This window comes from Panthera uncia, chromosome D2 (assembly GCF_023721935.1).
Source record: "Panthera uncia isolate 11264 chromosome D2, Puncia_PCG_1.0, whole genome shotgun sequence".
Taxonomy (NCBI): Eukaryota; Metazoa; Chordata; class Mammalia; order Carnivora; family Felidae; genus Panthera; species Panthera uncia.
In genome coordinates this window covers 24,211,554-24,226,563 of record NC_064818.1, presented here as the reverse complement: position 1 = coordinate 24,226,563, position 15,010 = coordinate 24,211,554, and positions in this window count along the sequence as shown.

The window sequence follows — 15,010 nt, the reverse complement described above, 5'->3', positions numbered from 1 at the left end:
ACTTTCTTACAACAGCCTGCAAGGCCCTCATGGCCCAGACACCCCCTTTCCTCTCTGTCCTCCTCTCTCCCCACTCTCCCACTTGCTGACCCCTTCCCAGACTCATTAGCTTACTTCCTTGCTTCTGAGAACACCAGGCATTTTCCCCCTGGGCTTAGCAGTGGCTGTTCCCACTTTCTGGGATGCTTTTCCCTTACATCTCCATGGCCCATTCAATTGCTCAAATCTTACTTTCCCAGTAAGGGTTGCTTTACCCACACTTTTAAAATTAAAACTTATGCTTCTCTCCACTCTCATCCCAATCCCCATATACTACTTTATTCTACAGCATCCGTTATTGGCTAACCTACCAGATAATTTACTTACTACATCTATTATTATTTTCCCCTCCAAATAGAATATAGGCTCCACTAAGGACCAGAGATTTTGCCTTTATGTAACTGACACTACTACCTAAAGTGGTCCTTAGCACATTCCAGATGCTCGATAAGTGTGTTAAATCGGTAGTGACCAAATGCACTCAGCCTTCCCTAGGCTGTCCCACTATTAAAAACTGCACTTGTATTATTTTTGCCAAAACCACTCCTATTTTACCCACAAAAGATGACCAGAATGTGCCTGGTTTTGTTGCAGTGGTGTCCCTCACCTCCATCTCCTGTCACCACCTTGCCATCCCCACAGGCAGCTGAGGAGCTTGGTGTCCTGTCTTTGCTGAGGCCACTGCAAAGTCTCCCAGAAGCCTCTTTGCCTCTGCTTTGGCTCCCATTTAATCCTTCCTTCTCACTCAGCCACAGGGATGTTTCTAAAGTCTACACAATCTTGCCCCTTGTTGGCTCATGACCCTTCCATGACTCCGCTCACCCGATTCAGCCACCAGCCACGCTCGTGGGCTCACTCCCTACCCAAGCTTCCCACGTCCTTTCTCCTTGACCTGAAAGTAACCCTTCTTCGCCTGGCTGCTTCCTCTTTCTTCTTTAAGGAGCAACTCGAATTTCTTTTCATTCTAGGTCAGATTTCATTTTAATTTCCTTCTTACCTACTCCCATTACCCTAGCGTTTAGCCTTCCAGTTGTAATTTTTGGTCTACTCCTCCGTATTCCCGAATGCATTGTAAACAACTCTGGGGCAAGAGATAATCTATCACGAGGGCCTAGCACAAAGTCTAGCACACAGTCATAATAAGTGTCTCATAAGATAATAGGTAACTTTCTGGAGAAATGCTTGTAATTCTTTCTCCCATCCTAAGTAAGTTCCCCTGTTGTGAAATGCCTTAGAAACGACTACATTGTGAGCAATTAAATCCAGTGGAGACTCAATGGGACTCAAAGGTCAGCCAGATTCAGGTGAAAGTGTTAACTCTTACAATTTGATATTTAAGTGGTATAGACAAGAGCCAAACTGGTTATTTTCTATTTTCTGGTTATTTCTATTTCCCCCTGAAAAGAGGATACATTCAGATTTTTTTTTTAAAGCAGCATGATAACCACTGTAATGTGTTTACATTTTCAATCATTACACAGCAGGTGCAAGCTCTTCCTGCCTTTATTCCTACAAGTCCATGAACCTAGATGCCAGGCCCATCCTCTCTGGGTAAAGTGTGGATGTGTGAGGGTAACTGGCCTAAGCCTACATTAAAGAAAAAGATTTTTTTAAAAAAGACACTGAAACATTTTTAAATTACCAAAACTGTAAAGTGCAGTTTCTGAACACACATCAGGAATAGTCCCATCTGCAGTGGGGTCAGACAGTGGGAGAGAAGCCCAAGTCACCCCATCTCTCCTTCCTCTGGGCCTGACGTCCTCCTGGGTTGCCATTCGTCACACTGGAAGAAAAGAGGCTACAGTCATAAGTTCCTAGTTGCTGAGAACCATAGAAAACTTCACACAGTTAGGTTTGGCCAAACACGTCACCACTCACACACCATCTTTCCTCTACAGTTGAGCCAAAGAGCAAAGACACATAAGCAGAGGATGAATTCGCAAGAACAAAGCTTTATACACATAATCTGCGACAGAAAGTTTGAGCCCACTGGAGCAAATGAGTAAGGACAAAGGGGTAGCTATAAGCAGCAGGGGGCATCCACCAGTTCCAAAATGAGGGGAAAATTGACCCAGAGCTGGGGTTGGCCAGACCAACGGTCAAAGTCAGGAAGGGGTCAGCTGATGATACATAAAGAACTCTCTTCTACTCTCCACAGTGTAACTTCTCAAGTCTTGGTTTCTGACCAGCCTCATCTGCCCCACACCCTCTGACACACACATCCCCCGAGGTGTGAGACCTCCAGCTTGTAGTAGGAAGGAGGAGGTTAAGTTTGTTTGACATAACTAGAAGGGAGAGCCTCTTCCCAGCAAAGCGAGCTCCATTCGTGGAAGCTTCTGCTTCTTAATTACTGGGATCTGCAGATCTTGCACTATGAGAGGATGAAGACTTGGTGTTCCTTCACTTCTGTCTCCCACAAGCCCTGGGTGGTGCCCCGAACAGAAAGCTGAAGCCTACTCTGACCACACCAGAGTTGGAAACACTCTGACCAATGGTAGAAACAAAAGTGCCTCTGAGCATAGGTATTTTCTCAGTCGTGCTGCCCCCTAAAAGTCGTGCTGCCCCTCTCTCACCTGGGTGACCAGGTATTCTGACTGCAAGCAAAAGTAGAAATGCCTCCCTAAGAATGTGTGGCAATATCACTCTGACTGTAACACAAGTGCTTTGACCATGAGCATCCCAGGAGCTCAGAATGGTGGTGGGAAGGTCACCAAGCACAGGTTTGGTGATGTCCCCTTCTATTGCACCGCATGGGTCCCCAGTGCTCTGACTGTAGGTGGAAACACGAGGGCCTGCAAGCATAGGAATGGTCCTGGCCGCTGCAGCTTCTAGAGATGGGAGTCTGGCCACATGTGCCTCGGATGCTCTGATCATAAGCACGAAGAGATATATCTCCCGGCACGAGACTGGTGCTAATCCCTCCCACTGCAGCCCACATGCTGTGGCCAGGGGACCCTGGGAAGTCTGACAAAAGGCGGCAAGAGAAGCACCACCCGACATAGGATGGCGCTGGCCTCTCCAGCTGCAACGGATGTGCTGTGCCACAAAAGGCCCCAGCTGACCGGACTACCAGGAGACACAAAACTGTCACTTGACACTCATTTCTTCTCAGTGGTGCGGACTCCTCCAATAGTCACAGATGTCCCTCTGCCCAGCTAGCCCCAAGTGCTCTGACTACACACAGGGAGGAAAAGGTCTCCCAGGACAGATGTGCTCTCTGTAGAAGTAGACTCTCTGTGCGCAACCGGGGTGCTATAGGCCAGCAGGACCCTGAAGCTTGGATCTAAGAGTCCTTAACTAGAGGAAGTAGTGACCGCTTCATCCTGCGCCAAAGCTGAGTGCTCCATCCTGGAGGTGGGGCTTGGGCAGCTAACGCCACCCCAGAGCTGTTGCTACCCATTAGGGCCGCAGATCCCACAAACACAAATTGATCTACGGGGGTGTTCAGAAATGGTGAGCTATTATTCCCAGTCCCATTACCTAATGCTACCCATTAGGGCCGCAGATCCCACAAACACAAATTGATCTACGGGGGTGTTCAGAAATGGTGAGCTATTATTCCCAGTCCTGGGCATCCTGGCGGCAGCTGTAAAGCCAGAAGTAGTAGCTGTAGCACTGGGAAAATGCCCGAAGTGTCACCAAAAGCTGGCTGGGTGCTGACAGGGATGCCAAAGGGACAATACGGGGCTATCAAATCCATAACCCGGTTGAGTTGTGCTGCTATGGGTGGCTGGGCTGTGGCTTGTGCTGGGGCCGCCTAGTCTCCAAAAGGAAAAGGGCTGCCGTCGGGCGGCTCCAGGCCGTAGCCCATCACAGACCCCCAATATGGGCTGAGGGGGTGGCTCCAGAGTCAGGGAGTTTGAAAGTCACGTTTGGGCTGCTGACTGTGAGGACAAGCTGGCAGAATCGAGCCTGAGGCAACGCTGTGCATGAAGTACATGTTCTCAGAACCAGAAAGTGCCATGGAAAATAAAAGTTCTCCCTGGAGCCCAGGGGGAGACCTCAAGAGGAAAGTCTGAAAAATGGAAGTGGTGTCCGTGTCAGTGACACCAAATTCCAAAGGAGGCTGGGAGGCTGACTCTGCAGATATGCTTGTTGCAGAAGCAGCGACAGACTGGCCGGTGAAGACTGAGGTGGGGGTGACTGGCGGAGACGTCCGTATGAAAAAGTGCAGATAATCCACACACATAGGCATAGGTGATTCCAATCTCCAGGAGGCAGGCTGAAGAAAAGGACTGAGGTGCTAGGAGCGTGGGGAGATCCAAACAGGAGATGCCACAGCTACGAATGACGGACAGGAACGCAAGGCCTCCGTTCTCATTGCTAAGTAGGGCCCCAAAGATGAGCTTGACCCTGAAGGGAGAAAGAGAACCTGCATGAACAGCAAAGGGAGAATTAGGAATTGTGCATCTCATTTCACAAGCAATCTTAGGTATGGGAGCAGACGGATGGGGCCTGGCAGGCAGGTCAGCCAAGTCCGTGACTGGTAATGTTCTAGTGAGCAGGATGGGCACTGTGACAGCGGCTGAGGGCAGGCTGTCCAGCAATGCAGTCGGAGGTGGCCTCAGTCTCATCTCTAAGACCTTATTAAACCAGGGCCACTTAGCCGTCTTCTCCAAACCCAGGTCTTCGGCAATGACTGGACAGGGAAGCTGAGGACGGGAGGGCAGCTCACCTTCACCCTACGACAGTGGCAGAGGCACTGAAATTTCCCATTTGTAGGGCCCACAGCTGGCACATGGGGTGACATCCTCCTTGACAGGCGTGACGGGGACCCTCACTTTGTCTCCTTTGACGTCGGTGAGATGGAGACTGAGCCAATGGCCTTCAACAAGAACCACCTTTGTCAACCTCTTGAGAAGTGGCTGCAGAATGAGACTGGCCCTGCTGAACCTAGGTCACTCCTCCAAAGGGACCTCCCGCAGGGCAGGTGTCCTCCCTGGGACACCTCCCGCAGGGCCACGAGAGCTGGCAATGGAGAAGGAGCGCATCGAGGACACGCGGCTTTTCTTACTCAAACTAGTATCCCCAGCTTGGGTGGGAGGTTTCCCTTCAGAGGCCCAGAATGGCACCTGAAGGAAGTAACGCTCCAGGGGGCTCCGGTGGCCTTCAGTGGCCTCCATGCCTGTGGCACACTCCCACGTCCAGGGCCTCTTCTCTCAATGTCTGTCCTTTGGTCATCAGCTGTCAGTCCTCCTTCACTGAGCCTTTCGTGGGCTCTCCTAAAGCCCTGACTCAGTCTCCTTCGGGCAAGGAGCTGATGGATGACCGGATGGCTCTGGCCTCCTAAAGACAACAGTCAGGTGGCCAACAGAGGAGAGTCCCTTTGCTCCCTGGAGGGATATCTACTGTTCCTGGGTGGCCGGCCGGAGTGGCGAACATCATGGAGGCTGGAGCAGACAACAAGAGTTTCAGCCGCCGTTGCCGTCGGGGGGGGGGGGGGGGGGGGGGGGGCGCCCCCCGGGGGGGGGGGGGGGGGGAGCGCGATCCTAATGGCACCGACTGCCCGCAGGGCAGAGGAGAGGTGCGGGCAGCGTGGTCCCCGCCAGACCGGGGGGTGCGCGGTGGCGGCGGGACGAAGCTCGCTGGCAACTGCCACTGGAGTGGGGTCGAGGCTCGAGGAGGCGGCCCGGCCACTGGTCCAGCAGGTGCTCTAACGGAATGCAACGACCCCAACGGTCCTCCAGATGCTCCGCCGCTGACGTGGGCGGGGGAGGGGCGCTCCTGCTGGGTGTGCGGACCCGCCCCGACCCCACTCTTGGGACCGGAGCCCACCCAGCACACCCCACCCGGCCGGGGGCCGCAGTCTAGGCATTCAGGGCCTGCATGTTGTGGAGCCGGTTCACCTAGGTCCTGCGGTCGCCCCCCGCTGGGAGCCAGGGCCCGGGGCGCCTTAGGGGACTGGGGACAGGGCAGTGGGCACGCTTGTGCGGGACTGCCCTCGAAAGCGGGATGCGCGGGTTTCCCTCGCAGGGCTGGTCTTCCAGAGTCATTTAGAGAAATACTACGGCTTTTATATACTATGGCTCTTGTATATTGAGGTCTTGCTAAATTCACTTCTTCTTTCTGGTAATTTCTTTGTAAATTCCTTGGGATTTTCTACATAACACAATCACGTTTCCTGTAAGTTGCACTTCTCCCTTTTTAATCTGTGTGCCTTTTATTTCTTCTTCGTACTTTCTACATTTGCTCAGGCCTCCAGTAAAATGTTGAACACAAGTGGAAACAACGGATATTCTTTTCCTGTTCATTCAATAGTCTGTTAGGGAGAGGGTTTTTATAGAAGCCCTACATCGCACTAAGCAAATTCCCAGCTATTTCCACTTTGCTGAGAATTGGGTTTTTTTTTTTAAAGAGTGGACTGAGAGTGGACTAGGTGGGAATTTAAATGACAGGTTAAAGGGCCTCTGTATCCTTAGGCTATGTGGTAGCAACTCGCTCATTTTTCTATTATCCTTTAAACTGTGCATATATGTGATATATTCTCTTTGCATGCTGCATTTTATAATAAAAGCACTTTTTAAACAGTAAGATGTAGAGAAATGTGAGAATATTATCATGTTGAAACACAAATACACAATATCTTCACTCAGACCCTAAGAGCTAAATATTAGACTTCTATGAAAACCCAAACGTAACATTGTTTTTATGGGAAAAGGAGATTCTGAATTTTTTTAAAGTGATAGTTGTGACACATATGTATACACACACACAAACACAAATACGTGGAAATGTGTGTGTATATATGTATATACAAATTAATAACAAAAAAATTTACATTTAAGTCTCTAAAACCCTAAGACCCTTTTATTGGTCCTAGAGAAAAAAAATAACCGGTAAGTTTTACTTATTTTTGTGTTGGCATATGTGTTATTTAATTCCTGAAAACTCAGAAGATAAGATTAAAGTATAACTTTAGCAAACAGGGAAATCTTGCAGATCAGCCAAAAAAAGTCTTCAGAAATTTAAATGAATTCTATCCTACAATCACTTGGAAAGAAAAATAACTAGAAAGTGGGGAAAAGAAAGCATGAAAATCCTGACAGGTCTACACAAACCCTAGGGAAAGCAAGACCAGCTCCCTCCAGAACACACACCCGGTTTTTGGTCTTTTCAAAGGTCTTGGTTGTTCAGGACTTGTGAGGTTGGGCACAAGGCCAAGAGGTAGCTGTCTTCAGAGCCCTGTGTCATAGCTCCATGGAAATTAGAGAAGGTTCAAAAGTTCTTGTCCCCCGAACCCAAGGACAGCTTTTTTCTCTCTCTCTTCATTCAGTATTGACATTTATTTGTTACATTATGATACAGCACCAGAAGAAAATTCAGACTCAGAGATAGGAAAATATAACCAGCACATTTGCAAAGAGCTTAGCATTTGATTCAACTGAGACTCTCATAATAACTCTGGTTGCTGATCTCAAACATAAAAATGACACTTGCATACATAGGGATGGGTTACCAAAATCTTTTCCTCCCGCTGCCATATTTGCTGGCTTTTTACAGAATGTAAAAGCAACACAAACTTATTTAGAAAACCAGAAAACCCAAAAAGTAAAATGAAAACAAAAATTGCCCATAATTCTGCTACAAGGGATAACCCCATGATTTTTTTAATCTATCTCCTTTCCTTTCTCTATACATATGAATTTCTACTTTTACAAAATTCAGTAAAATGTGAACAGCATCATATCCTGTTGTTTAAATTTTACATCATGTGTAACATCTTTAAAAGCTCTTGAAAAACATTTTCATCTACTACACACATATTCTACCGTTCTTCATTTCATTTTTAAGTGGATTTTTTTCCCCATGTTTGATTACTTTCTTAGGGTTTATTTACAAAAGTAGAATTACTTGGTCACAGGGTAAAAACTGTCTTAAGTCTTTGGATCCACATTTCTTTCCAGAATGATTATAACTTCCTTCCCCAGAAGATATGAGAGTTTGGGGCTGTGTGTAGTCTTGTCTGTGAAATCTGTGCTCAAAAAATATTTTTTAATCTTTTTTTTTTTTTTACCATTTTCACTGATGAAAATTATATCACTTGTTTCTTTAATATTATAATTATTAATGTTTCTGAATACATCCAGTGGACATTTCTTCATGTTTCTAACTCCCCTTCTGAATTCATACATTCTTTCGCTTCTTTCCAGAGCAAATTCCAGACACAGAACTCTACCTTTCCAATGACTCTATCTACTAACAAAATGCCCCCATCACTCAGATTGTGGCAGATGGGTAGGGCCCTCAATACCTAGATTTAGGAATGTTGATGGTGCAGAATAAACAGCTCTTTTCACGTATACTAGGGAGAATAGCCATTGGAATAGAATTATAAACCAGTAGTCTGCTGGAGCCTGTCCATTATAGCTCACAAAAGCACACTGTGCACCTCTTTCCTCAATTTTGTGTTCAATTATGTCACTTTGGTTGCTTGAAATTGGCCATAAGAGGATTTGCACCATGGAAATCGGCAAAAGCTACAAATTAAACCCTTCCCACCTATGCTCAGCCTCAAGAGCCAGCTATTAAACTTTTAACAGCACTCCACTGCTTCTATTTCCAACTATGGAATATAAGCTAGTATCAGACTAACCTTCCTGAAGATAACAATAGGAAAGATGTGTAAAGGGGCACCTGGGTGGCTCAGTCGCTTGAGCATCTGATTTTTAATTCCAGCTCTTGTCACGATCCAAGGATTGTGGGATTGAGACCTGTGTAGGGCTCCACACTGAGCATGCAGCCTGCTTAATATTCTCTCCTTCTGCCCCTCTCCCCTGCTCTCATACCCTCTCCCTCTTGAAAGAAAGAAAGAAAGAAAGAAAGAAAGAAAGAAAGAAAGGAAAGAAAGAGGAAAGAAAGAAAGAAAGAAAGAAAGAGAAAGAAAGAAAAGCTGTGTAAAATATTTTTTCAAACATTTGCTTGAAAAAACAAAACAAAACAAAACAAAACAAAAGATTTGCTTGAAGGAATCAAGCAGTACCAAAGCAGCCAAGACTTGAAGGTCCAAGATCATAAAGAGAAAGAAGGGCATGTACTGAGAAGTAAGTCTGATGTTGCCCCCACCTTTCCCCTTGATGTGTTTGCTAATTGACAAGTGGCTTGTGAAGAGCTAATTGGAAGACTGTGGCTGACAGGCAGAGAAGGTGGGGACAGAGATTTTAACAGTTCAGGAGATGCAGAGAGAAAAATTCAAAATGTTTCAGGACTTACCAAAGAGAAGGGTCCCTGATAAGCACTCGGGCTTTCATTTGGGACTTCTGAAGGACAACATCCAAGGACTAAGGTGTCTTAGTTTGGGCTACTATTATAAATTACCATAGGTTGGGTGTTTTACACAACAAACATTTATTTCTCTTAGTTCTAGAAGCTGGTGGTCTGAGAACAGTGTTGCAGCATGGTCAGGTTCTTGGTGAATGCCCTCTTCCTGGTTTACAGACCGCATCTTCTTGCTGTGTCCTCACAAGGCAGCAAGAGAGCTATGTAGCTCTCTGGCCTCTTCTTCGGAAGGCACTAATTCCACTTGTGAGGGTTCCATCCTCATGACCTAATTACCTCCCAAAGGTACCATCTCAAATACCATCACACTGGAATCGGTTTCAACATATGAATCTTGGAGGACCCATTAGTCCTTTGCAAAAGGGTAACTGGAGACACCTAGGCCTCAAAAAGAATGAAGCACGGGGGTGCCTTGGTGGCTTAGTCGTTTAAGCATCAGACTCTTGATTTCGGCTCAGGTCATGATCTCATGGTTCGTGAGATAGAACCCCACAGGGCTCCACGCTGACAGCACAGAGGCTGCTTGAGATTCATTCTCTCTCCCTCTCTCTCTCTCTCTCTCCCCCTTCCTCACTCATGCGTGCTCTCTCTCCCTCTCAAAATAAATAAACTTAAAAACAAAAAAGAATGAAGCACAGTTCTGATTTAAATCAATCTTAGACTACAGTAAGGTGAATTTCCCCATCCAAACTACCTGCTAGTAGTGAAAGTAAATCCTTTCTGAAGGACTTATAGTAACACCAATAAAAATCAAATAGCTAGGAATAAGTCTACTAAAGATGTACAGAAATGCAGGAGAATTGTAGATGTAAATATGAAAGTTTAAGCAAAAGCTTCTAATGGATATCAGTGAAAATCTTCACGACCCTGAAAGTACTCCAAAACACCTGTACACAAATGTCCATGGTAGTACTATTTCTAATACTCAAAAACTTGGAACAACTCAAATATCCATAAACAATGAAAGGGGTACATAAAATGTGGCATATTCATTCAATGGAATACTACCCTGCAATATAAACACATAAACCACTGCTAAACACAACAGCCTGCGTGGATTCCACCAACATGGTGGTGAATGAAAGAATCCAGACACAAAAAAGTACCTACTGTATGACTCCATTTATATAAAGTTTAAAAATAGGCAAAAGGTACCTATGATGTTAAAAGCTTAGAGGGAGAGTCGCTTAGAGACCAGAAGAGAAAGGCTGTTTTCCAGAGTGCAGGCAATGTTTTGTTTCTTGACCTGGATGATGGCTACTGGTTATGTCAGTTTGTTCCCATGAAAATATGCTGAGCATTCCACATGGGGCTTGTACACGTCTCTGAATATTATATTTAAAGTTAATTCGATGACAACTGAGAGAGACAGAGAGCACTGAAACTCTTCCCCAGAGGTGGCACATATCTTCTTGAACCCAACAGGACTCCATGCTTTAAGTGATGAAACATTTCACTCAAATTGACCTAAAAAGCAAAGGGAGTCCAAAGAAGATGGACATATAGCCAGCAAGCATATGAAAAATGTTCAACATCATCAGTCAGAAGGAAATGTGAATCAAAGCCACAGTGAGATACTACTTCACACCCACGAGGATGGCTACGCTCAAAAAGCAAGACAGTAACAAGGGTTGGCCAGGATGTGGGAAAGTCATGATACACTATAACATGGATGAACCTTGAAAAGATTACGCTACATAAAAGAAGCTGGTCATAAGTGACCACGTATTCATACTTACGGGAAATGTCTAGAACAGGTTACTCTACAGAGACAGAGGGCAGATTTGTGGTGGTGGTGGCCAGGGCTGAAGGCAGCGGGTGGCAGTTTCAGCCAGGGAGGTTGAGGGAGAAAGAACAACTGCTCATCAGAATGGGGTTTCTTTTGGGAGCGATGAAAGTGTCCTAAAATTCATTGTGGTAAAGGTTGCCCAACTCTGTGAAAGTACTAAAAATATTGAATTGTACACCATTAAAACGGTTTCACTATTTAAACTCTTTTTAAAAACATTAAGGGTGAATTTTATGATATTTAAGTTATAAATCAATAAAGCTCCTTTAACAACTAAAGAGACTAGGGGCGCCTCGGTAGCTCAGTCAGTTAAGTGGCCGACTCTTGATTTCAGCTCAGGTCACAATCTCAGTTTTGTGAGTTCAAGCCCCGAATCAGGCTCTGCAGGCTGATTGGGTGCAGAACCTGCTTGGGATTCTCTCTCTCCCTCTCTCTCTGTCCTTCCCCTGCTCACGCTCTTTCTCAAAATAAATGAAAAACTTAAAAAAATAAAAATTAAAAAAACATATAAAAACCAATGAGAATTTAATGGCTTATGTAACTGAAATATCTAGAGATAAGTTGCTTCTGTGAGGCTCCATCCAGCAGCCCAAACATTATCACCAGTACCTGATTTCATTCTCTCCTTGATCTGCCTTTTGTGGTCTTGGCTTCACCCTCAGACCACCATGTCAGTAACTTAGCAGCTCCAGGCACGCCCATCTTGTCAGCAAAAAAAGGCAAGAGCCATTCAAGATGTCATAATCTCTTCTCGCACCATCCATAGGACAAAGAAAGTTTCTCTTTCTCAGAAGTTCCAGAAAATGTGTGCTTAAATTTTACCAATGCCTCACTGACACTGCTTGAGTTTTGCTCCCACTCCATATGCAGAAATGGGGCAAATGATAGTCTTAAGCCAATCTGATGCCAGAGCCCCAGAGTCAATCCTACCCAAACTACATGGCTGAAGGTTGGGTAAGGGCAGCTTCCTAAAAAAAGGTGGGATCTTGTCACCAGAAATTATGGAAACTAAAGTTGAGGAATTAACATCAACCTGAATTACACACACACACACACACACACACACACACACACACACAACACACACACATACGGAGCCAGAGTCATTGTGGACTAAAGAATACAAGCAACAGTTATTTACAAATTGATTTTCCACATTTGATGCAAGACAGAGGTACTCATGTTTGTAAATGGAGCACTGGACATACAACTGGATCCATAACAGCTTCTCAATTGATTTTGAATGAATGAACAAACAAATAAGCCAATGACAACAAATTAATAAATGAAAGAAAACGGCTATCTTGATGGTAAAGAACCCAGACTCTCTTTTGGTTCTTTTTTCTTCTGTCTCCTTCTTCTCTCTACTTGGTCAATCACCATGAGTCCAGTAAAGCATTCAAAAGTTAGAAAGAATTGGACAAGGAGAGTTTCAAATCTCTGTATGTTTTGGTCCTGAAAAGCACTCTGATGACAAACTCACAGTTGAGGAGGTTTATATCATTGGCTACAAAAAGGTTTAGAGAGTCTTAGTTGGTTTCAATCTCCAACACAGGGGAGATGTTGGTACAATGTCAAGGCAACCATTGACTCTTTCTAACCCTACTTCTAAAACCTGCATAGGCATTGGTTCCAGAGATTTCTGAGTTACCTGTCATCCCACACTGCCTCCTAAGCCAGGTCTTAGTTTCTGACCGGATATCCACTAGTTTATAAGTATTGCTGAATATTACCTTAACCTAACAGAAATCACCAAATGTATAACAAACGACATGAAAGACAGAAGATCAAAACATGTCTTCTATCATTAGAATCCTGACCAAGAGTATGTACACTTAAATTTTCTATTTTGACCTTCATCTCAAGCTGGAGATAAATTGGGCAAGCATTACTAACTTCATTATACAGATTAGGAAACTTAGGCTCAGAAAATGTTTGCCCTATTTTTAATTGGTGACAAAGCAGGGACCAGAACAGGTTCCCCCCTATAAATACAGGTGGATCCCTTTAAATAAAATGTATTACCACTAAACCAACATCCAGTGTACTGAAAATTAAGATGTTTTCCTGATACTTAACAGAGGCATTTGCAATGACCCTACATTTTTGCTTGATTAATAACTAAGTAATATAGAATTTACAAAATCACCTCAAACATTTCTGTGTGACAATGCTAGGCATTCAGTAATTACTGAATGCCTAGATTCATTCATATAAGAATGACAGATTCATTCATATAAGAAGTGATCATAAGGTCATAAAACAGACAAAGCCAATTAGTTGTCAACCCACCTTTAAAACCCATGTCCTTGGACCTTTTAGTGTCTTACTCTAGCCATCTGAGCTAATCCATGGTCTTTGCAATAAAAAGATACTGAAACACTTCTTTTTTTTTTTTTAATGACTTAGATTTAATCATTGGAAGAGAAACACTTGTAAATCTACAGGTACACTGAGTATGTGTATGATATACACTGCATATGTATATGATACACTGTATATGATAGATTGGGTTTTTTTCCTCAAGTACTGAGGAAACTTTGTGCTTGCTTAAAAAAAGAATTCACTGTGTTACTGATAATCGAAAATGAATTTACTTAGTTGGGTAGCTTTAATTAGTTTGCTGGTGCTCCAAAGACTTTTGGGCGAATGGGATTTTTTTTCTAATACCTGTAATGCATACAAGCGTTAAATCAAAGCTGACTACAGCAAAATCTAATTCTAAAGGCCCTAGAGTAAAATCACGATAAAATAATTTATACCACAACCACTTCATCAAAATAGAAGGAAGTCTACGAATAGTCCAACAGCTATCACTACTATGATTTTTCCAAGAAAGAAGAGTTTAAATTTTCTAACAAATCCCACATTTGTTGCATTTCTATGGCTTTTAGTTTGTCCAAAAGGATTATTTTTTCTTTTCTTTTTCTAGATATTTTAGAGAGAGAGCATGCACAAGCAGGAGAGAGAGGCAAAGGGAGAGAGAGAATTTTAAGCAGGCTCCATACTCAGTGCAGGCTTGATCCCACAACCCTGGGACCATGGCCTGAGCTGAAATCAAGAGTCAGACGCTCAACTGACTGAGTCACCCAGGCACCCCCAAAAGGATTATCAATTTTCAAGCACATCAATTTAACAAGTGTTTAATAAAAGACTAGTGAGAAACATACAAAAACTAGAAGAGAGGCAACACTTTCATGGAGGCATTATAGATTATTTTTCTTTTTAAATTTGAATTGAATGCTGTTATAAGATTGTTATTTAATAAATAAAAAGCAAGAAAATTGCCAGCTTTATGAGGAACAATGTCTCCGCTTTGGGGTAGAGAATTAGGATAATTATGAACACTGCTTGGAAGTGTCAACCCTGCACTCACCTGTTCTTTGACCCATGAGAATCTTCTCCATTTCACTGGGCCTGAACATCTCTGGCAATAAAATGATGATAAAGAAAATGACCTATTCTACCTCATATATTAGAAGAACATAAAAAGATTAATACCTATATGCAGTTATTAAATTCAGTCAAAGAAGGTTTGGGAAGTTGGAACTTACTTTTGAGACACGAATAGGCAAAAGTGAGGGAGGGAGAGGAACTGAACAAATTCCATCAGGCACACTGGACATGCTCCCACAATTTCAATTGCAGGCAACATCCAGAGACACAAGTGTTGATGCTCCCCCACACCATCCCTCCAAAAATGCAAATACTGAAACCTATAAAATGCCAAATGGTGTTTATAATAGGTAAATGAAAATTGTATAAAAGTCAAAACTAGGATTATAGAGACTGGAGTCAGAAAACCTTGGTTCAAAAAACTATACATAGAATTTACTTAAACTGATACAGGATATCTATCAAAGAAAGAAAGAAAGAAAGAAAGAAAGAAAGAAAGAAAGAAAGAAA